Source organism: Carcharodon carcharias, chromosome 15 (assembly GCF_017639515.1).
Source record: "Carcharodon carcharias isolate sCarCar2 chromosome 15, sCarCar2.pri, whole genome shotgun sequence".
NCBI lineage: Eukaryota > Metazoa > Chordata > Chondrichthyes > Lamniformes > Lamnidae > Carcharodon > Carcharodon carcharias.
This window is the reverse complement of record NC_054481.1, coordinates 80,277,660-80,303,574: the sequence shown is the minus strand read 5'-3', so window position 1 is coordinate 80,303,574 and position 25,915 is coordinate 80,277,660. Positions and strand designations below refer to the sequence as shown.

General features: G+C 49.2%; 1 pseudogene; it reads left to right on the top strand.

The window, feature by feature from the left end:
- The window catches only part of LOC121287909, a 36,885-nt pseudogene extending 33,100 nt beyond the window's left edge, over positions 1–3,785 (top strand).
- The last annotated feature ends 22,130 nt before the right edge of the window (positions 3,786–25,915 follow it).

The following is a 25,915-nucleotide window of genomic DNA, read 5'->3' as shown; positions in this document are numbered from 1 at the left end:
CAACAGGTGCAGCTACAGCAGCAGCTACAGGAACAACAGCAACAGCAACAGCATCAGCAACAGCAACAGCAGCATAACAGCAGGAACAGCAGCAGCAGCAGCAACAGGAACAGGAGCAGCAGCAGCAACAGCAGCAACAGGATAAGCAACAGCAGCATCAACAGTTGCAACAGCAGCAGCTACAGGAACAGCAGCAGCAACAGCCGCTGAAAAAGCAATAGCAGCAACAACCGCAGCAAAGTAACAGCAACAACAACACAACAGCAACAGCAACAGCAGAAGCAGGAACAACAACAGCAGCAGGCACAGCAACAGCTACACCAGCAACAGGTGCAGCTACAGAAGCAGCAACAGCAACAGCAGCAAAAGGTGCAGCTACAGCAGCAGCAACAGCAAGAGCAACAATAACAGTCAAAGCTGCAGCAATAACACGAACAGCAACAACAGCAGGAACAGGAACAGCAGCAACAGCAGCAACAGCATCAGCAGCAACAGCAAGAGCAACAATAACAGCCAAAGCTGCAACAGCAGCAACTGGAACAACAGCAGCAACAGGAACAGCAATAACAGCAGCCACAGCAGCAGCAGCAACAACAGTAACAATAGGAACAGCAACAGCAGCATCAACAGCTGAAACAGCAACAGCAGAAACAGCAACAGCAAGAAAAGTAGCTGCAGCAACAGCAGCAGCAGCAGGAACAGCAACAGCAGCTGCAGCCGGTACAGCAGCAACATCTTCAGCAATAACAGCAACATGAATAGCAAAAACAGCAGCAGCGATTGTAGCAGCAGCAGGTGCAACAGCAGCAGCACCAGCAGCAACTGCAACAGAAACAGGAGCAACAGGAACAGAATCAAGAGCAGCAACAGCAGCAACAGGAACAGCAACAGCATTAGGAGCAACAACCGCTGCAATAGTAGCTGTAGCAACAACAGCAGGAACATCAGCAACAGCAGCAACAACAGCAACAGCAGCAGCAACAACAGCAACCGGAGCAGTAGCAAAAGCAACAGCAACTGCAGCAACAACAGAAGCAACAATATCAAAAAGAACAGCAACAGCAGCAACAGGAAAAGGAGCAATAGGAACAGGAACAACAGCAGCAACAGGAGCAATGGGAACAGCAACAGCAGCAGCAACAGCAGCAGCAGGATCAGCAACAGCAAAAGCAACAGTAGCAACAGCAGCAGCTAGACGAACAGCAGCAGCAACGGGAACAGCAACAGCAGCAACAGTAAGAGCAAAAGCATTAGAAGCAACAACCGCAGCAATTATAGCAGTAGCAACAACAGCAGGAACAGCATTAGGAATAGCAAGAGCAGCAGGAACAGCAACAGCAGCAGCAACAACAGCAACAGGAACAGCGCCAACTGCATTAGCAGCAATAGGAACAGCAGCAACAACAGCAGAATCATCAGCAAAAACAATCGTAACAGCAGTAGCAGCAACAGCAACAGCAGCAATAGCACCAACAGCAGCAAAAAGAACAGCAACAGCAGCAGCAACAGCTGCAACAGCAACAGTAAGAACCACAGGAGCAGTGGCAGTAACAACAGCAGTAACAGGAATATAAGCAACAGCAGCAGCAGCAAAGCTTTAGCAACAACAACAACAACAGCATCAGCAACAGCAGCAACAGCAACAGCGACAGTAGCATCAACAGTTGCAACAGCAGCAGGTACAGGAACAGCAGCAGCAATAGCAGCTGAACAAGCAATAGTAGCAACAACCGCAGCAATAGTAACAGCAACAACACAACGGCAACAGCAACAGCAGAAGCAGGAACAGCAACAGCAGCAGAAACAGCAACAGCAAGACCAGCAACAGGTGCAGCTACAGCAGCAGCAACAGCAAGAGCAACAATAACAGTCAAATCTGCAGCAACAACACGAACAGCAACAAAAGCAGGAACAGGAACAGCAGCAACAGCAGCAACAGCATCAGCAGCAACAGCAAGAGCAACAATAACAGCCAAATGCAACAGCAGCAACTGGAACAACAGCAGCAACAGGAACAGAAATAACAGCAGCCACAGCAGCAGCAGCAACAACAGTAACAATAGGAACAGCAACAGCAGCATCAACAGCTGAAACAGCAACAGCAGAAACAGCAACAGCAAGAAAAGCAGCTGCAGCAACAGCAGCAGCAGCAGCAACAGCAACAGCAGCTGCAGCCGGAACAGCAGCAACAGCATCAGCAATATCAGCAAAATGAACAGTAAAAACAGCAGCAGCGATTGTAGCAGCAGCAGCTGCAACAGCAGCAGCACCAGCAGCAACTGCAACAGAAATAGCAGCAACAGGAACAGAATCAAGAGCAGCAACAGCAGCAACAGGAACAGCAACAGCATTAGGAGCAACAACCGCTGCAATAGTAGCTGTAGCAACAACAGCAGGAACATCAGCAACAGCAGCAAGAACAGCAACAGCAGCAGCAACAACAGCAACAGGAGCAGCAGCAAAAGCAACAGGAACAGCAGCAACAGCAACTGCAGCAACAACAGAAGCAACAATATCAAAAAGAACAGCAACAGCAGCAACAGGAAAAGGAGCAATAGGAACAGGAACAACAGCAGCAACAGGTGCAATTGGAACAGCAACAGCAGCAGCAACGGCAGCAGCAGGATCAGCAACAGCAAAAGCAACAGTAGCAACAGCAGCAGCTAGAGGAACAGCAGCAACAGCAGCAGCAACGGGAACAACAACAGCAGCAACAGGAAGAGCAAAAGCATTAGAAGCAACAACCGCAGCAATTATAGCAGTAGCAACAACAGCAGGAACAGCATTAGGAATAGCAAGAGCTGCAACAACAGCAACAGGAGCAGCAGCAACTGCATTAGCAGCAATAGGAACAGCAGCAACAACAGCAGAATCATCAGCAAAAACAATCGTAACAGCAGTAGCATCAACAGCAACAGCAGCAAAAGCACCAACAGCAGCAAAACGATCAGCAACAGCAGCAGCAACAGCTGCATCAGCAACAGCAACAGTAACAACAACAGGAGCAGTGGCAGTAACAACAGCAGTAACAGGAATATTAGCAACAGCAGCAGCAGCAAAGCTTTAGCAGCAACAACAACAACAGCATCAGCAACAGCAGCAACAGCAACAGCGACAATAGCAACAGAAGGAGCTTCAGCAGCAAGAACAGTAACAGGAATATCAGCAGCAGCATTAGTAGCAAGAGAAGCAATAGCAGCAGTAACAACAGCAGCAACAGCAACAGCGCCAGTAGCAACAGCAGGAGCAGTGGCAGCAACAACAGCAGCAACAGGAACATCAGCAATGGTAGCAGCAGCAACAGCAGTAGCAGCAACAGCAGCAATAGCAGCCACATGAGCAACAGAAGCAACAGGAACAGGAGCAACAGGAATATCAACCTCAGGAGGAACAGCAGCAGCAACAGCAACAGCACAACAGGAACAGCAGCAACAGGATTAGCAACCGCAGCAGGAACAGCAACAGCAACAGCAACTGGAACAGTATCAATAGGATCAGCAACAACAGCAGCAGCGGCAGCAGCAACAGGAACAGCATCAACAGCAACAACAGCAGCAACAGCAGCAACAGGAACAGCAACAGCAGTAGCAGCAACAACCGCAACAATAGTAATAGCAACAACAACAGCAGCAACAGAATCACAGCGGCAGCAACAGCAGCAGCAACAACAGCAACAACAGCAGCAGCAGGAACAACAGCAACTGCAACAGTAACAACAGCAGCAGCAGCAGCGGCAACAGCAGCAACAGGAACAGCAAAAACAGCAACAGCAGCAGCAAAAGCAGCAACAGGAGTAGCAACAGCAGCAATAGCAGCAGCAACAGTGTGAGCAGCAACAGCAACAGCAACAGCAACAACAATCGCAACAGGTCTAGCAGCAACAGGAACCGCAACAACAACAGCAGAAGCAGCAACAAAAACACAACAGCAACAGCAACAGCAGAAGCAGAAACTGCAACAACAGCAGGCTGAGCAACAGCAAAAGCAGCAACAGGCGCAGCAACAGCAGCAGCAACAGGAACAGCAGCAACAGCAACAGCAACAACAACACAGCAGGAACAGCAACAGCAGAAGCAGCAACAGCAATAGCAGCAGGCACAGCAACAGCAACAGCAGCAACAGGTGCAGCAACAGCAGCAGCTACAGGAACAGCAGCAACAGCAACAGCATCAGCAACAGCAACAGCAGCATAACAGCAGGAACAGCAGCAGCAGCAGCAACAGGAACAGGAACAACAGCAGCAACAGCAGCAACAGGATAAGCAACAGCAGCATCAACAGTTGCAACAGCAGCAGCTACAGGAACAGCAGCAGCAACAGCCGCTGAAAAAGCAATAGCAGCAACAACCGCAGCAATAGTAACAGCAACAACAACACAACAGCAACAGCAACAGCAGAAGCAGGAACAGCAACAGCAGCAGGCACAGCAACAGCAAGACCAGCAACAGGTGCAGCTACAGCAGCAGCAACAGCAACAGCAGCAACAGGTGCAGCTACAGCAGCAGCAACAGCAGGAGCAACAATAACAGTCAAAGCTGCAGCAACAACACGAACAACAACAACAGCAGCAACAGGAACAGCAGCAACAGCAGCAACAGCATCAGCAGCAACAGCAAGAGCAACAATAACTTCCAATGCTGCAACAGCAGCAACTGGAACAACAGCAGCAACAGGAACAGCAATAACAGCAGCCACAGCAGCAGCAGCAACAACAGTAACAATAGGAACAGCAACAGCAGCATCAACAGCTGAAACAGCAACAGCAGAAACAGCAACAGCAAGAAAAGCAGCTACAGCAGCAGCAACAGCAACAGCAGCAACAGGTGCAGCTACAGCAGCAGCAACAGCAAGAGCAACAATAACAGTCAAAGCTGCAGCAACAACACGAACAACAACAACAGCAGGAACAGGAACAGCAGCAACAGCATCAGCAGCAACAGCAAGAGCAACAATAACTTCCAAAGCTGCAACAGCCGCAACTGGAACAACAGCAGCAACAGGAACAGAAATAACAGCAGCCACAGCAGCAGCAGCAACAACAGTAACAATAGGAACAGCAACAGCAGCATCAACAGCTGAAACAGCAACAGCAGAAACAGCAACAGCAAGAAAAGCAGCTGCAGCAACAGCAGCAGCAGCAGCAACAGCAACAGCAGCTGAAGCCGGAACAGCAGCAACAGCATCAGCAATAACAGCAAAATGAACAGTAAAAACAGCAGCAGCGATTGTAGCAGCAGCAGCTGCAACAGCAGCAGCACCAGCAGCAACTGCAACAGAAATAGCAGCAACAGGAACAGAATCAAGAGCAGCAACAGCAGCAACAGGAACAGCAACAGCATTAGGAGCAACAACCGCTGCAATAGTAGCTGTAGCAACAACAGCAGGAACATCAGCAACAGCAGCAAGAACAGCAACAGCAGCAGCAACAACAGCAACAGGAGCAGCAGCAAAAGCAACAGGAACAGCAGCAACAGCAACTGCAGCAACAACAGAAGCAACAATATCAAAAAGAACAGCAACAGCAGCAACAGGAAAAGGAGCAATAGGAACAGGAACAACAGCAGCAACAGGAGCAATAGGAACAGCAACAGCAGCAGCAACGGCAGCAGCAGGATCAGCAACAGCAAAAGCAACAGTAGCAACAGCAGCAGCTAGACGAACAGCAGCAACAGCAGCAGCAACGGGAACAGCAACAGCAGCAACAGGAAGAGCAAAAGCATTAGAAGCAACAACCGCAGCAATTATAGCAGTAGCAACAACAGCAGGAACAGCATTAGGAATAGCAAGAGCTGCAACAACAGCAACAGGAGCAGCAGCAACTGCATTAGCAGCAATAGGAACAGCAGCAACAACAGCAGAATCATCAGCAAAAACAATCGTAACAGCAGTAGCATCAACAGCAACAGCAGCAAAAGCACCAACAGCAGCAAAACGATCAGCAACAGCAGCAGCAACAGCTGCATCAGCAACAGCAACAGTAACAACAACAGGAGCAGTGGCAGTAACAACAGCAGTAACAGGAATATTAGCAACAGCAGCAGCAGCAAAGCTTTAGCAGCAACAACTACAACAGCATCAGCAACAGCAGCAACAGCATCAGCGACAATAGCAACAGCAGGAGCTTCAGCAGCAAGAACAGTAACAGGAATATCAGCAGCAGCATTAGTAGCAAGAGAAGCAATAGCAGCAGTAACAACAGCAGCAACAGCAACAGCGCCAGTAGCAACAGCAGGAGCAGAGGCAGCAACAACAGCAGCAACAGGAACATCAGCAATGATAGCAGCAGCAACAGCAGTAGCAGCAACAGCAGCAATAGCAGCCACATGAGCAACAGAAGCAACAGGAACAGGAGCAACAGGAATATCAACCTCAGGAGGAACAGCAGCAGCAACAGCAACAGCACAACAGGAACAGCAGCAACAGGATTAGCAACCGCAGCAGGAACAGCAACAGCAACAGCAGCAACAAAAAGAGCAAAAGCATTAGAAGCAGCAACCGCAGCAATTATAGCAGCAGCAACAACAGCAGGAACAGCAACAGCAGCAGCAACAACAGCAACAGGACAGCAGCAACTGCTTTAGCAGCAATAGGAAGAGCAGCAACAACAGCAGAATCATCAGCAAAAACAATCGTAACAGCAGTAGCAGCAACAGCAACAGCAGCAAAAGCACCAACAGCAGCAAAAGGAACAGCAACAGCAGCAGCAACAGCTGCAACAGCAACAGCAACAGTAACAACAACAGGAGCAGTGGCAGTAACAACAGCAGTAACAGGAATATTAGCAACAGCAACAGCAGCAAAGCTTTAGCAGCAACAACAACAACAGCATCAGCAACAGCAGCAACAGCAACAGCGACAGTAGCAACAGCAGGAGCTTCAGCAGCAAGAACAGTAACAGGAATATCAGCAGCAGCATTAGTAGCAAGAGAAGCAATAGCAGCAGTAACAACAGCAGCAACAGCAACAGCGCCAGTAGCAACAGCAGGAGCTGAGGCAGCAGCAACAGCAGCAACAGGAACATCAGCAATGGTAGCAGCAGCAACAGCAGTAGCAGCAACAGCAGCAATAGCAGCCACATGAGCAACAGAAGCAACAGGAACAGGAGCAACAGGAAAATCAACCTCAGGAGGAACAGCAGCAGCATCAGCAACAGCACAACAGGAACAGCAGCAACAGGATTAGCAACCGCAGCAGGAACAGCAACAGCAACAGCAACAGCAACTGGAACAGTATCAATAGGAACAGCAACAACAGCAGCAACAGCAGCAACAGGAACAGCAACAGCAGTAGCAGCAACAACCGCCACCTTAGTAATAGCAACAACAACAGCAGCAACAGAATCACAGCGGCAGCAACAGCAGCAGCAACAGCAGCAGCAACAGCAGCAACAACAGCAGCAACAGCAACAGCAACAGCATTAGGAGCAACAACCGCTGCAATCGTAGCTGTAGCAACAACAGCAGGAACATCAGCAACAGCAGCAAGAACAGCAACAGCAGCTGCAACAACAGCAACCTGGAGCAGCAGCAAAAGCAACAGGAACAGCAGCAACAGCAACTGCAGCAACAACAGAAGCAACAATATCAAAAATAATAGCAACAGGAAAAGGAGCAATAGGAACAGAAACAACAGCAGCAACAGGAGCAATAGGAACAGCAACAGCAGCAGCAACAGCAGCAGCAGTATCAGCAACAGCAAAAGCATCAGTAGCAACAGCAGCAGCTAGAGGATCAGCAGCAACAGCAGCAGCAACGGGAACAGCAACAGCAGCAACAGGAAGAGCAAAAGCATTAGAAGCAACAACCGCAGCAATTATAGCAGTAGCAACAACAGCAGGAACAGCATTAGGAATAGCAAGAGCAGCAGGAACAGCAACAGCAGCAGCAACAACAGCAACAACTGCATTAGCAGCAATAGGAACAGCAGAAACAACAGCAGAATCATCAGCAAAAACAATCATAACAGCAGTAGCAACAACAGCAACAGCAGCAAAATCACCAACAGCAGCATAAGGAACAGCAAAAGCAGCAAAACAGTTGCAACAGCAACAGCAACAGTAACAACAACAGGAGAAGTGGCAGCAACAACAGCAGCAACAGCAGCAACAGGAACAGCAACAGCAGTAGCAGCAACAACCGCAACAATAGTAATAGCAACAACAACAGCAGCAACAGAATCACAGCGGAAGCAACAGCAGCAGCAAAAGCAGCAACAACAGCAGCAGCAGGAACAACAGCAACTGCAACAGTAACAACAGCAGCAACAGCAGCGGCAACAGCAGCAACAGGAACAGCAAACACAGCAACAGCAACAACAGCAACAGCAGCAGCAAAAGCAGCAACAGGAGTAGCAACAGCAGCAATAGCAGCAGCAACAGTGTGAGCAGCAACAGCAAAAGCGACAGCAACAACAGTCGCAACAGGAATAGCAGCAACAGGAACAGCAACAACAACAGCAACAGCAGCAACAAAAACACAACAGCAACAGCAACAGCAGAAGCAGAAACTGCAACAGCAGGCTGAGCAACAGCAAAAGCAGCAACAGGCGCAGCAACAGCAGCAGCAACAGAAACAGCAGCAACAGCAACAGCAACAACAACACAACAGGAACAGCTACAGCAGAAGCAGGAACAGCAACAGAAGCAGGCACAGCAACAGCAACAGCAGCAACAGGTGCAGCTACAGCAGCAGCTACAGGAACAGCAGCAACAGCAACAGCATCAGCAACAGCAACAGCAGCATAACAGCAGGAACAGCAGCAGCAGCAGCAGCAACAGGAACAGGAACAACAGCAGCAACAGCAGCAACAGGATAAGCAACAGCAGCAACAACAGTTGCAACTGCAGCAGCTACAGGAACAGCAGCAGCAACAGCCGCTGAAAAAGCAATAGCAGCAACAACCGCAGCAATAGTAACAGCAACAACAACACAACAGCAACAGCAACAGCAGAAGCAGGAACAGCAACAGCAGCAGGCACAGCAACAGCAACACCAGCAACAGGTGCAGCTACAGCAGCAGCAACAGCAACAGCAGCAACAGGTGCAGCTACAGCAGCAGCAACAGCAAGAGCAACAATAACAGCCAAAGCTGCAACAGCAGCAACTGGAACAACAGCAGAAACAGGAACAGAAATAATAGCAGCCACAGCAGCAGCAGCAACAACAGTAACAATAGGAACAGCAACAGCAGCATCAACAGCTGAAACAGCAACAGCAGAAACAGCAACAGCAAGAAAAGCAGCAGCAGCAACAGGAGCAGCAGCAGGAACAGCAACAGCAGCTGCAGCCTGTACAGCAGCAACAGCTTCAGCAATAACAGCAACATGAACACCAAAAACTGCAACAGCGATTGTAGCAGCAGCAGGTGCAACAGCAGCAGCACTAGCAGCAACTGCAACAGAAACTGCAGCAACAGGAACAGCAACAGCATTAGGAGCAACAACCGCTGCAATAGTAGCTGTAGCAACAACAGCAGGAACATCAGCAACAGCAGCAAGAACAGCAACAGCAGCAGCAACAACAGCAACTGGACCAGCAGCAAAAGCAACAGGAACAGCAGCAATAGCAACTGCAGCAACAACAGAAGGAACAATATCAAAAAGAACAGCAACAGCAGCAACAGGAAAAGGAGAAATAGGAACAGGAACAACAGCAGCAACAGGAGCAATAGGAACAGCTACAGCAGCAGCAACAGTAGCAACAGCAGCAGCTAGAGGAACAGCAGCAACAGCAGCAGCAACGGGAACAGCAACAGCAGCAACAGGAAGAGCAAAAGCATTAGAAGCAACAACCACAGCAATTATAGCAGTAGCAACAACAGCAGGAACAGCATTAGGATCAGCAAGAGCAGCAGGAACAGCAACAGCAGCAGCAACAACAGCAACAGGAACAGCAGCAACCGCAGTAGCAGCAACAGCAACAGCAGCAAAAGCACCAACAGCAGCAAAAGGAACAGCAACAGCAGCAGCAACAGCTGCAACAGCAACAGCAACAGTAACAACAACAGGAGAAGTGGCAGTAACAACAGCAGTAAAAGGAATATTAGCAACAGCAGCAGCAGCAAAGCTTTAGCAGCAACAACAACAACAGCATCAGCAACAGCAGCAACAGCAACAGCGACAGTAGCAACAGAAGGAGCTTCAGCAGCAAGAACAGTAACAGGAATATCAGCAACAGCATTAGTAGCAAGAAAAGCAATAGCAGCAGTAACAACAGCAGCAACAGCAACAGCGCCAGTAGCAACAGCAGGAGCAGAGGCTGCAACAACAGCAGCAACAGGAACATCAGCAATGGTAGCAGCAGCAACAGCAGTAGCAGCAAAAGCAGCATTAGCAGCCACATGAGCAACAGAAGCAACAGGAACAGGAGAAACAGGAATATCAACCTCAGGAGGAACAGCAGCAGCAACAGCAACAGCACAACAGGAACAGCAGCAACAGGATTAGCAACCGCAGCAGGAACAGCAACAGCAACAGCAACTGGAACAGTATCAATAGGATCAGCAACAACAGCAGCAGCGGCAGCAGCAACAGGAACAGCATCAACAGCAGCAACAGCAGCAACAGCAGCAACAGGAACAGCAACAGCAGTAGCAGCAACAACCGCAACAATAGTAATAGCAACAACAACAGCAGCAACAGCAGCAGCAACAACAGTAGCAGCAGGAACAACAGCAACTGCAACAGTAACAACAGCAGCAACAGCAGCGGCAACAGCAGCAACAGGAACAGCAAAAACAGCAACAGCAACAACAGCAACAGCAGCAGCAAAAGCACCAACAGGAGTAGCAATAGCAACAATAGCAGCAGCAACAGTGTGAGCAGCAACAGCAACAGCAACAGCAACAACAGTCGCAACAGGAATAGCAGCAACAGGAACCGCAACAACAACAGCAACAGCAGCAACAAAAACACAACAGCAACAGCAACAGCAGAAGCAGAAACTGCAACAACAGCAGGCTGAGCAACAGCAAAAGCAGCAACAGGCGCAGCAACAGCAGCAGCAACAGGATCAGCAGCAACAGCAACAGCAACAACAACACAACAGCAACAGCTACAGCAGAAGCAGGAACAGCAACAGCAGCAGGCACAGCAACAGCAACAGCAGCAACAGGTGCAGCTACAGCAGCAGCTACAGGAACAGCAGCAACAGCAACAGCATCAGCAACAGCAACAGCAGCATAACAGCAGGAACAGCAGCAGCAGCAGCAACAGGAACAGGAGCAGCAGCAGCAACAGCAGCAACAGGATAAGCAACAGCAGCATCAACAGTTGCAACAGCAGCAGCTACAGGAACAGCAGCAGCAACAGCCGCTGAAAAAGCAATAGCAGCAACAACCGCAGCAAAGTAACAGCAACAACAACACAACAGCAACAGCAACAGCAGAAGCAGGAACAACAACAGCAGCAGGCACAGCAACAGCTACACCAGCAACAGGTGCAGCTACAGAAGCAGCAACAGCAACAGCAGCAAAAGGTGCAGCTACAGCAGCAGCAACAGCAAGAGCAACAATAACAGTCAAAGCTGCAGCAATAACACGAACAGCAACAACAGCAGGAACAGGAACAGCAGCAACAGCAGCAACAGCATCAGCAGCAACAGCAAGAGCAACAATAACAGCCAAAGCTGCAACAGCAGCAACTGGAACAACAGCAGCAACAGGAACAGCAATAACAGCAGCCACAGCAGCAGCAGCAACAACAGTAACAATAGGAACAGCAACAGCAGCATCAACAGCTGAAACAGCAACAGCAGAAACAGCAACAGCAAGAAAAGTAGCTGCAGCAACAGCAGCAGCAGCAGGAACAGCAACAGCAGCTGCAGCCGGTACAGCAGCAACATCTTCAGCAATAACAGCAACATGAATAGCAAAAACAGCAGCAGCGATTGTAGCAGCAGCAGGTGCAACAGCAGCAGCACCAGCAGCAACTGCAACAGAAACAGGAGCAACAGGAACAGAATCAAGAGCAGCAACAGCAGCAACAGGAACAGCAACAGCATTAGGAGCAACAACCGCTGCAATAGTAGCTGTAGCAACAACAGCAGGAACATCAGCAACAGCAGCAACAACAGCAACAGCAGCAGCAACAACAGCAACCGGAGCAGTAGCAAAAGCAACAGCAACTGCAGCAACAACAGAAGCAACAATATCAAAAAGAACAGCAACAGCAGCAACAGGAAAAGGAGCAATAGGAACAGGAACAACAGCAGCAACAGGAGCAATGGGAACAGCAACAGCAGCAGCAACAGCAGCAGCAGGATCAGCAACAGCAAAAGCAACAGTAGCAACAGCAGCAGCTAGACGAACAGCAGCAGCAACGGGAACAGCAACAGCAGCAACAGTAAGAGCAAAAGCATTAGAAGCAACAACCGCAGCAATTATAGCAGTAGCAACAACAGCAGGAACAGCATTAGGAATAGCAAGAGCAGCAGGAACAGCAACAGCAGCAGCAACAACAGCAACAGGAACAGCGCCAACTGCATTAGCAGCAATAGGAACAGCAGCAACAACAGCAGAATCATCAGCAAAAACAATCGTAACAGCAGTAGCAGCAACAGCAACAGCAGCAATAGCACCAACAGCAGCAAAAAGAACAGCAACAGCAGCAGCAACAGCTGCAACAGCAACAGTAAGAACCACAGGAGCAGTGGCAGTAACAACAGCAGTAACAGGAATATAAGCAACAGCAGCAGCAGCAAAGCTTTAGCAACAACAACAACAACAGCATCAGCAACAGCAGCAACAGCAACAGCGACAGTAGCATCAACAGTTGCAACAGCAGCAGGTACAGGAACAGCAGCAGCAATAGCAGCTGAACAAGCAATAGTAGCAACAACCGCAGCAATAGTAACAGCAACAACACAACGGCAACAGCAACAGCAGAAGCAGGAACAGCAACAGCAGCAGAAACAGCAACAGCAAGACCAGCAACAGGTGCAGCTACAGCAGCAGCAACAGCAAGAGCAACAATAACAGTCAAATCTGCAGCAACAACACGAACAGCAACAAAAGCAGGAACAGGAACAGCAGCAACAGCAGCAACAGCATCAGCAGCAACAGCAAGAGCAACAATAACAGCCAAATGCAACAGCAGCAACTGGAACAACAGCAGCAACAGGAACAGAAATAACAGCAGCCACAGCAGCAGCAGCAACAACAGTAACAATAGGAACAGCAACAGCAGCATCAACAGCTGAAACAGCAACAGCAGAAACAGCAACAGCAAGAAAAGCAGCTGCAGCAACAGCAGCAGCAGCAGCAACAGCAACAGCAGCTGCAGCCGGAACAGCAGCAACAGCATCAGCAATATCAGCAAAATGAACAGTAAAAACAGCAGCAGCGATTGTAGCAGCAGCAGCTGCAACAGCAGCAGCACCAGCAGCAACTGCAACAGAAATAGCAGCAACAGGAACAGAATCAAGAGCAGCAACAGCAGCAACAGGAACAGCAACAGCATTAGGAGCAACAACCGCTGCAATAGTAGCTGTAGCAACAACAGCAGGAACATCAGCAACAGCAGCAAGAACAGCAACAGCAGCAGCAACAACAGCAACAGGAGCAGCAGCAAAAGCAACAGGAACAGCAGCAACAGCAACTGCAGCAACAACAGAAGCAACAATATCAAAAAGAACAGCAACAGCAGCAACAGGAAAAGGAGCAATAGGAACAGGAACAACAGCAGCAACAGGTGCAATTGGAACAGCAACAGCAGCAGCAACGGCAGCAGCAGGATCAGCAACAGCAAAAGCAACAGTAGCAACAGCAGCAGCTAGAGGAACAGCAGCAACAGCAGCAGCAACGGGAACAACAACAGCAGCAACAGGAAGAGCAAAAGCATTAGAAGCAACAACCGCAGCAATTATAGCAGTAGCAACAACAGCAGGAACAGCATTAGGAATAGCAAGAGCTGCAACAACAGCAACAGGAGCAGCAGCAACTGCATTAGCAGCAATAGGAACAGCAGCAACAACAGCAGAATCATCAGCAAAAACAATCGTAACAGCAGTAGCATCAACAGCAACAGCAGCAAAAGCACCAACAGCAGCAAAACGATCAGCAACAGCAGCAGCAACAGCTGCATCAGCAACAGCAACAGTAACAACAACAGGAGCAGTGGCAGTAACAACAGCAGTAACAGGAATATTAGCAACAGCAGCAGCAGCAAAGCTTTAGCAGCAACAACAACAACAGCATCAGCAACAGCAGCAACAGCAACAGCGACAATAGCAACAGAAGGAGCTTCAGCAGCAAGAACAGTAACAGGAATATCAGCAGCAGCATTAGTAGCAAGAGAAGCAATAGCAGCAGTAACAACAGCAGCAACAGCAACAGCGCCAGTAGCAACAGCAGGAGCAGTGGCAGCAACAACAGCAGCAACAGGAACATCAGCAATGGTAGCAGCAGCAACAGCAGTAGCAGCAACAGCAGCAATAGCAGCCACATGAGCAACAGAAGCAACAGGAACAGGAGCAACAGGAATATCAACCTCAGGAGGAACAGCAGCAGCAACAGCAACAGCACAACAGGAACAGCAGCAACAGGATTAGCAACCGCAGCAGGAACAGCAACAGCAACAGCAACTGGAACAGTATCAATAGGATCAGCAACAACAGCAGCAGCGGCAGCAGCAACAGGAACAGCATCAACAGCAACAACAGCAGCAACAGCAGCAACAGGAACAGCAACAGCAGTAGCAGCAACAACCGCAACAATAGTAATAGCAACAACAACAGCAGCAACAGAATCACAGCGGCAGCAACAGCAGCAGCAACAACAGCAACAACAGCAGCAGCAGGAACAACAGCAACTGCAACAGTAACAACAGCAGCAGCAGCAGCGGCAACAGCAGCAACAGGAACAGCAAAAACAGCAACAGCAGCAGCAAAAGCAGCAACAGGAGTAGCAACAGCAGCAATAGCAGCAGCAACAGTGTGAGCAGCAACAGCAACAGCAACAGCAACAACAATCGCAACAGGTCTAGCAGCAACAGGAACCGCAACAACAACAGCAGAAGCAGCAACAAAAACACAACAGCAACAGCAACAGCAGAAGCAGAAACTGCAACAACAGCAGGCTGAGCAACAGCAAAAGCAGCAACAGGCGCAGCAACAGCAGCAGCAACAGGAACAGCAGCAACAGCAACAGCAACAACAACACAGCAGGAACAGCAACAGCAGAAGCAGCAACAGCAATAGCAGCAGGCACAGCAACAGCAACAGCAGCAACAGGTGCAGCAACAGCAGCAGCTACAGGAACAGCAGCAACAGCAACAGCATCAGCAACAGCAACAGCAGCATAACAGCAGGAACAGCAGCAGCAGCAGCAACAGGAACAGGAACAACAGCAGCAACAGCAGCAACAGGATAAGCAACAGCAGCATCAACAGTTGCAACAGCAGCAGCTACAGGAACAGCAGCAGCAACAGCCGCTGAAAAAGCAATAGCAGCAACAACCGCAGCAATAGTAACAGCAACAACAACACAACAGCAACAGCAACAGCAGAAGCAGGAACAGCAACAGCAGCAGGCACAGCAACAGCAAGACCAGCAACAGGTGCAGCTACAGCAGCAGCAACAGCAACAGCAGCAACAGGTGCAGCTACAGCAGCAGCAACAGCAGGAGCAACAATAACAGTCAAAGCTGCAGCAACAACACGAACAACAACAACAGCAGCAACAGGAACAGCAGCAACAGCAGCAACAGCATCAGCAGCAACAGCAAGAGCAACAATAACTTCCAATGCTGCAACAGCAGCAACTGGAACAACAGCAGCAACAGGAACAGCAATAACAGCAGCCACAGCAGCAGCAGCAACAACAGTAACAATAGGAACAGCAACAGCAGCATCAACAGCTGAAACAGCAACAGCAGAAACAGCAACAGCAAGAAAAGCAGCTACAGCAGCAGCAACAGCAACAGCAGCAACAGGTGCAGCTACAGCAGCAGCAACAGCAAGAGCAACAATAACAGTCAAAGCTGCAGCAACAACACGAACAACAACAACAGCAGGAACAGGAACAGCAGCAACAGCATCAGCAGCAACAGCAAGAGCAACAATAACTTCCAAAGCTGCAACAGCCGCAACTGGAACAACAGCAGCAACAGGAACAGAAATAACAGCAGCCACAGCAGCAGCAGCAACAACAGTAACAATAGGAACAGCAACAGCAGCATCAACAGCTGAAACAGCAACAGCAGAAACAGCAACAGCAAGAAAAGCAGCTGCAGCAACAGCAGCAGCAGCAGCAACAGCAACAGCAGCTGAAGCCGGAACAGCAGCAACAGCATCAGCAATAACAGCAAAATGAACAGTAAAAACAGCAGCAGCGATTGTAGCAGCAGCAGCTGCAACAGCAGCAGCACCAGCAGCAACTGCAACAGAAATAGCAGCAACAGGAACAGAATCAAGAGCAGCAACAGCAGCAACAGGAACAGCAACAGCATTAGGAGCAACAACCGCTGCAATAGTAGCTGTAGCAACAAAAGCAGGAACATCAGCAACAGCAGCAAGAACAGCAACAGCAGCAGCAACAACAGCAACAGGAGCAGCAGCAAAAGCAACAGGAACAGCAGCAACAGCAACTGCAGCAACAACAGAAGCAACAATATCAAAAAGAACAGCAACAGCAGCAACAGGAAAAGGAGCAATAGGAACAGGAACAACAGCAGCAACAGGAGCAATAGGAACAGCAACAGCAGCAGCAACGGCAGCAGCAGGATCAGCAACAGCAAAAGCAACAGTAGCAACAGCAGCAGCTAGACGAACAGCAGCAACAGCAGCAGCAACGGGAACAGCAACAGCAGCAACAGGAAGAGCAAAAGCATTAGAAGCAACAACCGCAGCAATTATAGCAGTAGCAACAACAGCAGGAACAGCATTATGAATAGCAAGAGCTGCAACAACAGCAACAGGAGCAGCAGCAACTGCATTAGCAGCAATAGGAACAGCAGCAACAACAGCAGAATCATCAGCAAAAACAATCGTAACAGCAGTAGCATCAACAGCAACAGCAGCAAAAGCACCAACAGCAGCAAAACGATCAGCAACAGCAGCAGCAACAGCTGCATCAGCAACAGCAACAGTAACAACAACAGGAGCAGTGGCAGTAACAACAGCAGTAACAGGAATATTAGCAACAGCAGCAGCAGCAAAGCTTTAGCAGCAACAACTACAACAGCATCAGCAACAGCAGCAACAGCATCAGCGACAATAGCAACAGCAGGAGCTTCAGCAGCAAGAACAGTAACAGGAATATCAGCAGCAGCATTAGTAGCAAGAGAAGCAATAGCAGCAGTAACAACAGCAGCAACAGCAACAGCGCCAGTAGCAACAGCAGGAGCAGAGGCAGCAACAACAGCAGCAACAGGAACATCAGCAATGATAGCAGCAGCAACAGCAGTAGCAGCAACAGCAGCAATAGCAGCCACATGAGCAACAGAAGCAACAGGAACAGGAGCAACAGGAATATCAACCTCAGGAGGAACAGCAGCAGCAACAGCAACAGCACAACAGGAACAGCAGCAACAGGATTAGCAACCGCAGCAGGAACAGCAACAGCAACAGCAACTGGAACAGTATCAATAGGATCAGCAACAACAGCAGCAGCGGCAGCAGCAACAGGAACAGCATCAACAGCAACAACAGCAGCAACAGCAGCAACAGGAACAGCAACAGCAGTAGCAGCAACAACCGCAACAATAGTAATAGCAACAACAACAGCAGCAACAGAATCACAGCGGCAGCAACAGCAGCAGCAACAGTAGCAACAACAGCAGCAGCAGGAACAACAGCAACTGCAACAGTAACAACAGCAGCAGCAGCAGCGGCAACAGCAGCAACAGGAACAGCAAAAACAGCAACAGCAGCAGCAAAAGCAGCAACAGGAGTAGCAACAGCAGCAATAGCAGCAGCAACAGTGTGAGCAGCAACAGCAACAGCAACAGCAACAACAGTCGCAACAGGTCTAGCAGCAAAAGGAACCGCAACAACAACAGCAGAAGCAGCAACAAAAACACAACAGCAACAGCAACAGCAGAAGCAGAAACTGCAACAACAGCAGGCTGAGCAACAGCAAAAGCAGCAACAGGCGCAGCAACAGCAGCAGCAACAGGAACAGCAGCAACAGCAACAGCAACAACAACACAGCAGGAACAGCAACAGCAGAAGCAGCAACAGCAATAGCAGCAGGCACAGCAACAGCAACAGCAGCAACAGGTGCAGCAACAGCAGCAGCTACAGGAACAGCAGCAACAGCAACAGCATCAGCAACAGCAACAGCAGCATAACAGCAGGAACAGCAGCAGCAGCAGCAACAGGAACAGGAACAACAGCAGCAACAGCAGCAACAGGATAAACAACAGCAGCATCAACAGTTGCAATAGCAGCAGCTACAGGAACAGCAGCAGCAACAGCCGCTGAAAAAGCAATAGCAGCAACAACCGCAGCAATAGTAACAGCAACAACAACACAACAGCAACAGCAACAGCAGAAGCAGGAACAGCAACAGCAGCAGGCACAGCAACAGCAACACCAGCAACAGGTGCAGCTACAGCAGCAGCAACAGCAACAGCAGCAACAGGTGCAGCTACAGCAGCAGCAACAGCAAGAGCAACAATAACAGTCAAAGCTGCAGCAACAACACGAACAACAACAACAGCAGCAACAGGAACAGCAGCAACAGCAGCAACAGCATCAGCAGCAACAGCAAGAGCAACAATAACTTCCAATGCTGCAACAGCAGCAACTGGAACAACAGCAGCAACAGGAACCGCAATAACAGCAGCCACAGCAGCAGCAGCAACAACAGTAACAATAGGAACAGCAACAGCAGCATCAACAGCTGAAACAGCAACAGCAGAAACAGCAACAGCAAGAAAAGCAGCTACAGCAGCAGCAACAGCAACAGCAGCAACAGGTGCAGCTACAGCAGCAGCAACAGCAAGAGCAACAATAACAGTCAAAGCTGCAGCAACAACACGAACAACAACAACAGCAGGAACAGGAACAGCAGCAACAGCAGCAACAGCATCAGCAGCAACAGCAAGAGCAACAATAACTTCCAAAGCTGCAACAGCCGCAACTGGAACAACAGCAGCAACAGGAACCACAATAACAGCAGCCACAGCAGCAGCAGCAACAACAGTAACAATAGGAACAGCAACAGCAGCATCAACAGCTGAAACAGCAACAGCAGAAACAGCAACAGCAAGAAAAGCAGCAGCAGCAACAGCAGCAGCAATAGCAACAGCAACAGCATCTGCAGCCGGAACAGTAGCAACAGCATCAGCAATAACAGCAACATGAACAGCAAAAACAGCAGCAGCGATTGTAGCAGCAGCAGCTGCAACAGCAGCAGCAGCAGCAAATGCAACAGAAACAGCAGCAATAGGAACAGAATCAAGAGCAGCAACAGCAGCACCAGAAACAGCAAAAGCATTAGGAGCAACAACCGCTGCAAAAATAGCTGTAGCAACAACAGCAGGACCTTCAGCAACAGCAGCAACAACAGCAACAGGCGCAGCAGCAACAACAGCAACAATAGGAACATCTACATCAGCATCAATCGCAGAACCAGCAACAGCAGCAACAGCAGGAGCAACAGCAGCAAGTGCAACCAGAGCAGCAGCATTAACAGCAGAAATAGCAACAGCGACAGCAGCAGCAAGAAGAACAGTAGCAACAGAAGCAATAACATCAGCAATAATAACAATAGAAACAGCAAAAACAGAAGCATCAATTGTAGCAGCAGCAGCTGCAACAGCAGCAGCAACAGCAGCAACAAGAGCAACAGCGGCAGTGACAGCAACAGCAGCAACAGCAACAGCAACAGCATCAGCAGCAATAGGAAAAGCAGCAATAACTCAGTAATAGGAACAGCATCTACAGCAGCAGCAACAGCAGCAACAGGAACAGCAACAGCATTAGGAGCAACAACCGCAGCAATTGTAGCAGTAGCAACAACAGCAGGAACAGCAAGAGCTGCAGGAACAGCAACAGCAGCAACAACAACAGCAACAGGAACAGCAACAGCATTAGGAGTAACAACCGCAGCAATAGTAGCAGTAGCAACAACAGCAGGAACATCAGCCACTGCAGCAACAACAGCAAACGCAGCAGCAGCAACAGCAAGAGGAACAGCAGCAACAGCAACTGCAACAACAACAGAAGGAACAACAGCAAAAAGAACAGCAACAGCAGCAACAGGAAAAGTAGCAATAGGAAAGGAACAACAGCAGCAACAGCAGCAATAGGAACAGCAACAGCAGCTGCAACCGCAGGAACAGGATCAGCAACAGCAAAAACAACAGCAGCAACAGCAGCAGCAACGGCAACAGTAGCAATAGGAACAGCATCTACAGCAGCAACAAAAGCAGCAACAGGAACTGCAACAGCATTAGGAGCAACAACTGCAGCAATAGTAGCAGTAGCAACAACAGCAGGAACAGCAGCAGCAGCAGGAACAGCAACATCAGCAGCAACAACAGTAACAGGAACAGTAGCAGCAACAGTATTAGCAGCAATAGGAACAGCAGCAACATGAACAAAAAGAATCGTAACAGCAGCAGCAGCAACAGCAACAGCAGCATAACAGCAGCAACAGCAGCATCAGCAGCAGCAGAAACAACAGGAACAGCAATAACTGCAGCAACAGTAACAGCAACAAGAGCAACAGCAGCAGCAACAGCAACAGCATCAGCAGCAATAGCAAGAGCAACAATAACAGCCAAAGCTGCAACACCAGCAAGAGGAACAAAAGCTGCAGCAAGAACAGCAACAACAGCAGCAACAGCAGCAGCAGTAACAACAGAAACAATAGGAACATCTACAGCAGCATCAATCGCAAAACAGCAACAGCAGCAACAGCAGGAGCAACAGCAGCAAGTGGAACCAGAGCAGCAGCATTAACACCAGAAATAGCAACAGCGACAGCAGCAGCAAGAAGAACAGCAATAGCAGCTGCAGCTGGAACAGCAGCAACAGGAACAGTAACAACAGCAGCAATAACATCAGCAATAATAACAATAGGAACAGCAAAAACAGCCGCAGCATTCGTAGCAGCAGCAGCTGCAACAGCAGGAGCAACAGCAGCAACAAGAACAACAGCAGCAGCGACAGCAACAGCAGCAAAAGCAACAACGACAGCATCAGCAGCAACAGGAAAAGCAACAATAACAGCAGCAATAGGAACAGCATCTACAGCAGCAACAGCAGCAGCAGCAGCAGCAACAGGAACAGCAACAGCATTAGAAGCAAGAACCGCAGCAATTGTAGCAGTAGCAACAACAGCAACAACAGCAACAGGAACAGCAAAGGCAGAAGGAACAGCAACAGCAGCAGCAACAACAGCAACAGGAACAGCAGCAACAGCATTAGCAGCAATAGGAACTGCAGCAACAACAGCAGCAACATGAGCAAAAAGAATCGTAGCAGCAGCAGCAGCAAGAGCAACAGCAGCAAAAGCAGCAACAGCAGCAAAAGGAACAGCAACAGCAGCAGCAACAGCTCCAACAGTAACAGCAACAGTAACAACAACAGGAGCAGTGGCAGTAACAACATCAGTGACAGGAATATCAGCAACAGCAGCAGCAGCAAAGCTTTAGCAGCAACAACAACAGCATCAACAACAGCAGCAACAGCAACAGCGACATTTGCAACTGCAGGAGCTTCAGCAGCAAGAACAGTAGTAACAGGAATATCAGCAACATCAGCAGCAGCATCAGTAGCAAGAGAAGCAATAGCAACAACAGTAACAATAGGAACAGTAATAGCAGCATCAACAGCTGAAACAGCAACAGCAGAAACAGGAACAGCAAGAAAAGCAGCAGCAGCAACAGCAACAACAAAAGCAGTTGCATCCGCAACAGCATCAGCAATAACAGCAACATGAACACCAAAAACAGCAGCAGTGATTGTAGCAGCAGCAGCTGCAACAGAAGCAGCACCAGCACCAGCAGCAACTGCAACAGAAACAGCAGCAATAGGAACAGAATCAACAGCAGCAACAGCAGCAACAGGAACAGCAACAGCATTAGGAGCAACAATGGCTGCAATAATTGCAGTAGCAACGACAGCAGGAACTTCAGCAACAGCAGCAACAACAGCAGCAAAAGCAGCAAAAGGAACAGTAACAGCATTAGTAGCAACAACCGCAGCAATTGTAGCAGTAGCAACAACAACAGGAACAGCAACAGGCACAGAAACAACAGCAGAAATAACATCAGCAATAATAACAATAGGAACAGCAAAAACAGCAGCATCAATTGTAGCAGCAGCAGCTGCAACAGCAGCAACAAGAGCAACAGCACCGGCGACAGCATCAGCAGCAACAGCAACAGCAACAGCATCAGCAGCAATAGGAAACGCAACAATATCAGCAGCAATAGGAACAGCATCTACAGCAGCAACAACAGCAGCAACAGCAGCAACAGGAACAGCAACAGCATTTGGAGCAACAACCACAGCAATTGTAGCAGTAGCAACAACAGCAGCAAAAGCAACAGGAACAGCAATAGCAGCAGGAACAGCAACAGCAGCAGGAACCACAGCAACAGGAACAGCAGCAACAGCATTAGCAGCAATAGGAACAGCAGCAACAACAGCAGCAACATGAGCAAAAAGAATCGTAACAGCAGTAGCAGCAACAGCAACAGCAGCATAACAGCAGCAGCAGCAACTGCAACAATTGGAACAGCAATAGCAACAGCAACAGGAACAGCAACAAGAGCAACAGCAGCAGCAACAGCAACAGCATCAGCTGCAACAGCAAGATCAACAATAACAGCCAAAGCTGCAACACCAGCAAGAGGAACAAAAGCTGCAGCAGGAACAGCAACAACAACAGCAACAGCAGCAGCAGCAGCAACAACAGCAAGAATAGGAAGATTACAGCAGCATCAATCGCAGAAACAGCAACAGCAGCAACAGCAGGAGCAACAGCAGCAAGTGGAACAGCGACAGCATCAGCAGCAATAGGAAAAGCAACAATAACAGCAGCAATAGGAACAGCATCTACAGCAGCAACAGCAGCAACATGAACAGCAACAGCATTAGGAGCAACAACCGCAGCAATTGTAGCAGTAGCAACAACAGCAGGAACAGCAACAGGAACAGCAAGAGCAGCAGGAACAGCAACAGCAGCAGCAACAACAGCAACAGGAACAGCAGCAACAGCAATAGCACTAATAGGAACAGCAGCAACAACAGCACCAACATGAGCAAAAGGAATCATAAGAGCAGCAGCAGCAACAGCAACAGCAGCAAAAGCAGCAACAGCAGCAAAAGGAAAAGCAACAGCAGCAGCAACAACAGCAACAGGAACAGCAGCAACAGCATTAGCAGCAATAGGAACAGCAGCAACAACAGCAGCAACATGAGCAAAAAGAATCGTAACAGCAGCAGCAACAGCAACAGCAGCAAAAGCAGCAACAGCAGCAAAAGGAATTGCAACAGCAGCAGCAACAGCTCCAACAGCAACAGCAACAGTAACAACAACAGGAGCAGTGGCAGTAACGACAGCAGTGACAGGAATATCAGCAACAGCAACAGCAGCAAAGCTTTAGCAGCAACAACAACAACAGCATCAGCAACCGCAGCAACAGCAACAGTGACAGTCGCAACAGCAGGAGCTTCAGCAGCAAGAACAGTATTAACAGGAATATCAGCAACATCAGCAGCAGCATCAGTAGCAAGAGAAGCAATAGCAGCCGCAACAACAGCAGCAACAGCAGGAGCAGAGGCAGCAACAACAGCAACAGGAATATCAGTAATGGTAGCAGCAGCAGCAGCAGTAGCAGTAAAAGCAGCAATAGCAGCCACATGAGCAACAGCAGCAACAGGAACAGGAGCAACAGGAATATCAACCACAGGAGGAACAGCAGCAGCAACAGCAACAGCACAACAGGTACAGTAGCAACAGGATTAGCAACCGCAGCAGGAACAGCAGCTGCAACAGCAACAGGAACAGTATTAATGGCATCAGCAACAACAGCATCAGAAGCAGCAGCAACAGGAACAGCATCAGCAGCAACAGCAACAGCAACTGCAACATCAACAGGAGCAGCAACAGCAAGAGCAAAAGCAGCAACCACAGCAGCAACAGCAGCAACAGGAACAGCAAAAGCAACGACCGCAGCAATACTAACAGCAGCAACTGGAACAGTAACAACAGCAGCAACAGCAGCGGCAACAGCAGCAACAGGAACAGCAACAACAGCAACAGCAAAAACACAACAGCAGCAGCAACAGCAGCAACAGGAGTATCAAGAGCAGCAATAGCAGCAGCAACAATATGAGCAGCAATAGCAGCAGCAACAGCAGTCGCAACAGGAATAGCAGCAAAAGGAACAGCAACAACAACAGCAGAAGCAGCAACAAAAACACAACAGCAACAGCAACAACAGGAACAGAAACTGCAACAACAGCAGACACAGCAACAGCAAAAGCAGCAACAGGCGCAGCAACAGAAGCAGCAACAGGAACAGCAGCAACAGGAACAGCAACAACAACACAATAGCAACAGCAACAACTGAAGCAGGAACAGCAACAGCAGCAGGCAAAGCAACAGCAACAGCAGCAACAGGTGCAGCAACAGCAGCAGCAACAGCAACAGCAGCATAACAGCAGGAACAGCAGCAGCAGCAGCAGCAGCAACAGGAACAGGAACAACATCCGCAACAGCAGCAACAGGATCAGCAACAGCAAAAGCCACAGTTGCAACAGCAGCAGCTACAGGAACAGCAGCAGCAATAGCAGCAGAAAAAGCAGTAGCAGCAACAAGTGCATCAATAGTAACAGCAACAACAACACAACAGCAACAGCAACAGCAGAAGCAGGAACAGCAACAGCATCAGGCACAGCAATAGCAACAGCAGCAACAGATGCAGCTACTGTGGCAGCAACAGCAGCAACAGCAACAGCAGCAGCAGCAGCAGGAGCAACAATAACAGCCAAAGCTGCAGCAACAACACGAACAGCAACAACAGCAGCAACAGGAACAGCAGCAACAGCAGCAATAGCATCAGGAGCAACAGCAAGAGCAACAATAACAGCCAAAACTGCCACAGCAGCAACTGGAACAACAGCATCAACAGCCACAGCAGCATCAACGGCTGAAACAGCAACAGAAACAGCAGCAGCAACAGAAACAGGAACAGCAACAGCAGCAACAGCAGCAGCAACAGCAACAAGAGGAACCACAGCTGCAGCAGTAACAGCAGAAACAGCAACAGCAAGAGCAGAAGCAGCAGCAACAGCAGCAGCAGCCGGAAAAGCAGCAACAGCAACAGCAATAACAACAACATGAACAGCTAAAACAGCAGCAGCGATTGTAGCAGCAGCAGCTGCAACAGCAGCAGCACCAGCAGCAACAGCAACAGAAACAGTAGCAATAGGAACAGAATCAACAGCAGCAACAGCAACAACAGGACCAGCAACAGCATTAGGAGCAACAACCGCTGCAATAGTAGCAGTAGCAAAAACAGCAGGAACATCAGCAACAGCAGTAACAACAGCAACAGCAGCAGCAACAACAGCAACAGGAACAGCAGCAACAGCAGCAGCAACAGCAACAGCATCAGCAGCAACAGCAACTGCAGCAACAACAGAAGCAACAACAGCAAAAAGAACAGCAACAGCAGCAACAGGAAAAGTAGTAATAGGAACAGGAACAACAGCAGCAACAGGATCAGCAACAGCAAAAACAACAGTAGCAACAGCAGCAGCTACCGGAACAGCAGCAACAACAGCAGCAACAGCAGCAACAGGAACAGCAACGGCATTAGAAGCAACAACCGCTGCAATAGTAGCAGTAGCAACAACAGCAGGAACATCAGCAACAGCAGCAACAACAGCAACAGCAGCAGCAACAACAGCAACAGGAACAGCAGCAACAGCAGCAGGAACAGCAGCAACAGCAACT